General features: G+C 40.4%; 1 long non-coding RNA gene across 1 annotated transcript; it reads left to right on the forward strand.

Moving 5' to 3' along the window:
• Nucleotides 1-40: 40 nt before the first annotated feature.
• On the forward strand, nt 41-6678 carry LOC139620232 (uncharacterized). Its single transcript, XR_011690772.1, has 3 exons — nt 41-2438; nt 2615-2752; nt 2860-6678. It is a non-coding gene; the product is annotated as an uncharacterized lncRNA (long non-coding RNA).
• The last annotated feature ends 267 nt before the right edge of the window (nt 6679-6945 follow it).

Consider the following 6945-nt stretch of genomic DNA (forward strand, 5'->3'; position numbering starts at 1 on the left):
GGAATTACATTTGAAAAATGGGACATCTTTGCTTACTCCAGCATCACTTTTAGGAGACAGCAGTTACTCTTAACGCATTTCAACTGTCCTGTTATGTGCACAAATAATTAAAGACCCGCTCTGATGAAAACCATGTTTTTATGCCTCCATGCTGGCGACAGCCAGGGCCAGAGGCATATTGTTTTCGGGGTGGCTGTCCCATTCTCGTGGACACGATATCTCAGTAACTCCTCCACAGAACTTCTTCAAATTTGCCATAAACATTCACTTGAATTCAAGGATGAACTGATTTAATTTTGGAGGTCAATGGTCAAGGTCAATGTGACCTCACAAAACACTTTTTAGCCATTGCGCAAGACTTCACACAGCAATTATGACAAAATTTCACACAAATGGTTATTATTTTATATGACTCTGGATAGACGGGGATGTCATCTGAAACTAGTCTGAGATGCAGAGGCATACAACCACAATTCTAGTTTACGTTGTTAAAACTAGTTTTTATATCATTCAAGACATATCATGAACAAGATAAGCAGTCAACATAATTTCTCAAACTTTTTCAGACCAAGGACACCAAATAACCCCAAACCAACCATTTTGCATTTTTATGTCTTTATTGGATTGGACAGTGAAGAGAGACAGGAAATGCAGGAATAGAAAAGCAAAGCAGCAAGGAGTACAGCTGGATGGGAGTCAAACCAGGCTCTCGCTGCTTAAAAATTGATGGCATGTGCCTTAGACACTCAGCTATCTAACCACCACTAAAAAATGTAGGGTTTTGATTATTGGCAACCATTATGCCTCACACACAAGAGCAACAAGTGGTGCTATTCATGTGGCATCAAACTTATTCTACACATGAACAGTGGCCAGATGTAATCAAAGCCACTACGAATATCAGTCGTGGTAAATTACTAGTAAAACTTAACACTTAGTGTTACACTGACAGCACTTGGTGTTTTATAATTAATAGACTGCTGATGAAACTGGTGAAGTTTAGCACAGTCTCAGGGCAGGATTTATTTATTTATTTTGTTTTCTTTAATAGGGACAATGCCTGATAATGAACATCAATACAAAATACATGATGTAAACATGCTGGATTACAGCAAAAATTCTAATTTACATCCATAGTACCTAGGCAGGTTAAAATAAAAACAGAAAAAAATTGGAAGTCCCAATACACAAATACAAATATTTAGACAAATTGGTGCAAAAGTGAGTTAAAAGTGCTCACAGATCTGGTTTGACTTAAGCCAATGTTTGACATGTGTCTTAAAGGTGGAATATGTAGGACATATGTAGGATAACTGTTAGCTTCATTCACATTCCCTTTCAAATGTCACGGTGATCATTTTTGGGGTAAATCGTAAAACATAAACGTTGTCGGCAGTGTCTCAAAACGGTCGGTTACAGTTAAGTCTAACAACACTGTAAAACAGCAAATTCAAATAATAATGTATAAATTTACATATGAGTTGATTTGATATTGTAAACAACACATACAGTCTACACTACTCTCTAGTAGGCTCTGTGGCCACTCTCAGACAGTTTGGGAAACACTAAATTTAAAACATGATATTTAAACAAATTTACTCATGGTGGTCTGTGGACCACTCTTAGAGAAAGGCTGATCTAAGGGATTGGAACATCCTCCATTATGGCGGATGCAGTTTCCAGGTGAAAAGCTAGAGGGTGAAGGAGTGAGGCAAAAACACCCCATGTTCACATAAGATGGATGTCCTCCTCCTCCCTGCCTTTTTTTGTGCATTGCCACATTTGTTGGAGCATTATCGTCACCAAGTGTCAATTTAATGGAGAAGTGTGACACTTTGAGCAGAAATGTGTTTTACCTGCCATTTTAACTTTAGTTGGAAAGAAGGAAAAAACCCAATGCTGCTATGTTAATCCTTTCATTTGCAGTTTTGGGTATTCATCAAGACTCCTGAAAATTAGAACCTCAATCAAATACGCTGTCTGAAACGGCTTGTATCTTTAAATGAGCTATTTGTAAGTTTTGCTATTGCTACATAGCTAACATTAGCGTAAACAGCTGTTTACGAACCAATTCAGCATCAAACTTCATCCCTTTACTCACCAAGAGGTGTCTCCAGCAAAGCAACACCGATGTTAAGTCTCTATTACGTCATTATAACCTCCTGTCTTGTAAATGCAACGATGGCTGAAGCTCTTGTGAAGCGACAATCACCATCATCTGCTCCTGGCAAGAAACCACGTTCAGCAGCAGAGAACATTTACAAATAGCCCTTTTAAATTTGAATTTGCTCTAAATTAGTTTGGAACATGTGGTGTGTTTACTTACAGTATACTGAGAAAATACTGGTGCTGTTCCACAGTCACAGGTGACCGGACTGTGGCCATGGCTTTGGCCAACCCAGACAAGTTTGTCCCGAAGCCTCAGAGAGAAGGAGGAGGTAAGATGACATGAGCATATCTTCGGAAAAAGCAAGTGCACCCACCTCATTCCTCATACATCTGTTACAGGGATACAGTTTCCTAAATTTCAAGTTGATCATTCTTATGTTACTGAATGTGACATTGCAGCCAAAAGAGCACACCTGACCTCATATCTTTGTTTTTGTGACTGCAGGGAAAAAATTATTTTGGAGAGGACCTTGTCCGAGTACTACAGGAGGTTAAAGGTGACGAAAGGAGAACTGCTTATATTCTGATGGACAGGATTCACCTCTGTTTGTTATGAAATAGGAGCTTATGGAGCCTATGTGAGGTACAGTACAGGAGACACAGACACACATAAAGGCATAGATCACCTGATAATCATGAAAGAAGCATCTTATATGCATTTAACCATGATGCATCTGTATCTCCATGCAGGCACGGACCAGAGATGGTCTTCAATGAGGTTGCTGGTCACAATTTAAGGACAAAGAGCATTGAACACAATGATGTGGGGACAATCGATGGAGTGACTGTGTTTGACAATCCTCTTCTCATCTAAACATAATTTACAGAACCTGTGGGCACCCTGAGAGCTCAGCGCACACAAAGAAAAAGACAAAACACAATCAAATCTAAATTCTTCATCAATTTGGCAACACATGGACATTTTTTTATTTCTTTGTATTTAGATATTTTTATCGTTTGCTTGTGTTTTTCCATTTTCATGTGTTTCCCAAGATGCAGTTGGTTTAGCTCTCAGGGCCACTCTAGCAGGAAATTACCATTCTATCAGTTTAGGAGATCCAGTAGTGGTAAAAAGGTAACACACTTATTTTCTGGAACTTTTTGGTTCATCTGTAGTCTTCATGTATAGAAATATACAAACGTTCTGTCAAAATGCCGCAGCTTGCAGTTTTACAGTCTAAACACTAGGTAGCAGCAAAACCAAATGCACCAAACACACACCAGGAGATCTGCAAAGTTCATACCAAGCAAACAAGGCCGCAGGGTTCACGTCTGTTGCTGTGCATTACTGATTTAATCTTAACCATGTTTTGTTCTTTATAAGCTTTTTTGAATGTTAAATGTTAATCTAAGTACACATACTATGTGACGTATGATGAGAATGCACTGTTGAAATATTTTGTGTTTGGTCTCTTGTCAATGATCCAATATTGAGGTATATATACATTTGCCTTTCTACTAATGACGTAGACAGTTTTGTTTGGCCCCATGTGGCAGCTCTTGGTAATTAATCTTTGAGTGTGTGTGCATGTATGAACAACAGGTGGATGAAAGAACAGTTTATCAGGGCCACTGACAGTTAACTTTACTTTACTAGACAAAGTATGTATTTCAGGTTTGTGTTTTTACCTTTTTGTTCAAGATAATCCAACCAACGTTTTGATGGCCTACACTGTGATCTTTTGATCTGCTTCTTCATTAGCTGTTTCCTGTATCATAGGTGTTTCACTGTCCAGTTACTACAAGTTATTCCACAACTTCCTTCACCGATCAGAGTCTACTCTGGTACACTTAAAGTCTTAACATCTCACTCAACCTAATGCATTACGCTCATAAAACAGACACCTCATGGGTATTATCCCTTAGATAATATCCAATCCAGTACAATCCAGCCTCAAACATCACCACTGTTTTTAATGTCATTCTGTCCACCTCCTGTTTTTGTTTCTTCTTCGTGATTTGAAGTCTTTGTTGCTGACTTGCAAATGTGACACATTCCAGTTAGCATCCAAGGTCATCAAACAGAGATAGAGGTCATTGTCAGTGAGGGCTGTCAGCACCAGAGAGTCTCCCACAGGAAACACTCCAGCATGCACTTTTTTTTTTTTTTTTTTTGACTGAAAAATACCTCTGTATTTTGTTCCCTGATGCTGAGAGGGTGAATGTAAGGTTACAGATGTGAATACTGGCAATAGCTTAGTTTACATTTGTAAACTTTGGATTCTTCAATCAATCCCTTCTCTGTTTTCAGTGCCACATTATTATTATGGGAAGTTCAAACCAGGCAACTTCAGTGTCTGTCAGTAAATCTTACTTTTACTTTCAGCTGATGTGTCTGTTCCCTTTTCATTGTTTACAATATGTCTGCAAGAGTTTGCACTTTTAAATCACTTTCCAATGTCAAATAAGGACAGTGGTGGTGGAGCCGAGCAGCCTGCCGATGGATTCATTATGCTCCTCCTGATTTACAGTTTATGAGATCCATGTGGTCAGGCTGGGGGGAAAAGTTCAGCAGAAATTTGGTAGACCCAGCAACTCCCCGTTTAGTTTTCTCTTCAAATCCCACTACTCAGCTCTGACTACTCACAATCCAGCTCCAGACCAAACATTCTCAGTGTAATAAGCCACTTACACAAGCATTGGCCCAGTTAGCTGCCGACCTCTCTCTTTTAAGTGAGAGTGGAGTGCGTGGATTAGAGTGTGTGCCACACAGGCATAGGACAGAGGAAGTGAATCAGGATGTGGGTCATGGCAGGATGGAAGTGGGTCAGAGTCACCCTGCTCTCCTCTCCTGTGCTCAATGAGGAAGGCTGGGGCGGTGTAACAATGTCAGCGAGTGTGTGTGCGTGTGTGTGTATGTATGTGTGTGAAAGTAGCTGATCAAAGCTTCTTGAAAAATGCATTCAGTGTATTTGTGTGTCGGAGACAGAGGAGACACACAGCACAGGAGAGTTTTTTATAACCACATAGCACTCGCTGCTTTGTTCCTACCACTTCCACTACATCCTATTAACAAGAATAGCTGGAAGTAAAATCACCAGTGGCTGTCAGTGGCTGGAACATGTGCCCCCCAGCTCTCATTGTACCTTTGCCTTTTACATTCTCTGCTACAACCACAACTACCAATTTCCTGTTGTGGTATCAGTGTTGGTTTTCCTCCCTGAATGCTAGAGCTTTATGAATTAAGCCAGCAGCGGATGTCAGCTTACCTTTATTACCCTCTGTCCAGGAAAATGCAGGATGGCCGGCATCACACTCACCACTGTGCTAAAAATAGGTCGACCTTCCTTGAGTAGAACAAACACTGGCAAGTGATTCTATGCTGGAAGAAAAGAAATCTCTCACACTGCTCTTGCTCAGCATCACAATTTATTGATCATCATAACGTTTCGGTCCCTCTAGACCTTCATCAATGGTGACAGTTCTTATAACCATGATATTAAATAGATGATACTCCACCCTCTTTTGTGTGCCCAGGTGTGTGACAATTAATCTCCCGTGGTCACACAAAATAGGGGTGGAGCATCAGACTTCTCTGCATTGGCTCCTTACAGAATCTAGAATAGAATTTGAAATCCTCCTCCTCACCTACAAAGCCATTAATGGTCAGGCACCATTGTATCTTAAAGAGCTTTTAGTTCCCTATTATCCTAACAGAACACTTTGCTCTCTAAATGCAGGTCTACTTGTGGTTCCTAGAGTTTGTAAGAGCAGAATGGAGGGCAGAGCCTTCAGCTATCAGGCTCCTCTCCTGTGGAACCAGTTCCCAGTGGGGGTTTGGGAGGCAGACCCCCTCTCTACCTTTAAGATCAGGCTTAAAACTGTCCTGTTTGATAAAGCTTATGGTTGGTGCTAGCTTGGGTATGTCCTGAACCAACCCTTAGTTATGCTGCTATAGAGCTAGACCGCTGGAGGATTCCCATGATGCATTGGGCTCTCTCTCTCTCTCTCTCAACTACTCTCTCCATATTTAAATCATACCACGTTAATGTCATTAACTTTGTATTTTTTCCTCTCCCATAGTTCGCGCTTCTCCTCTCTCTCTCTGTCCTCATTCTGCAGGTGTCTCTGTTTCTGGAGCAGGAGGATCCAGATCTACCACTACAAACACTCATTATTTCTATTATCACCACTGTTATCTATTGTTATTATTGATATCACCATTACCTATAGGATATACACCTGGTCTCTCTTTTCCTCTCTCTCCTCCCCCACCCCCTCTTTCTCTTCTTAAACCCAATTGGTCGAGGCAGATGGCCACCCACCCTGAGCCTGGTTCTTTTGGAGGTTTCTTCCTGTTAAAAGGGATTTTTTTTTTCTTCTCTATAATAAAATAAGGTCTTGATTACCTGTAAAGTGCCTTGAGATAATGTATATTATAACCGTGTTTTGTGAGGTCACCATGACCTTTGACCACCAAAATCTAATCACTTCATCCTTTAGTCTAAGTGAACATTTGTGTAAAATTTGGAGACGTTCTTTCAAGGTGTTACTGACATGGAACATATGGACGGACGGATGGATGGATGGATGGATGGATGCACGTACGTCTGTAAACAACATACCAACATGTTAGCATGCTGACACCCTAAACTAAGATGTCAAATAAGTTAAAACATTGTACCTGTTGTCATTTTGTGCTGATATTAGCATTTGGCTCAACAATATGGTGCTGTACATCAGTACAGGCCTCAGAGCAGCAAGTGTGGCTGTAGACTCTTTGTCTTGTTAAAATGGAATTTAATTGTTAGCATCATTAGTCATCACACAAACACA

Source organism: Trachinotus anak, unplaced genomic scaffold (assembly GCF_046630095.1).
Source record: "Trachinotus anak isolate AG129_WGS33_773 ecotype Australia unplaced genomic scaffold, CSIRO_AGI_Tana_v1 ptg000004l, whole genome shotgun sequence".
Classification (NCBI taxonomy): domain Eukaryota; kingdom Metazoa; phylum Chordata; class Actinopteri; order Carangiformes; family Carangidae; genus Trachinotus; species Trachinotus anak.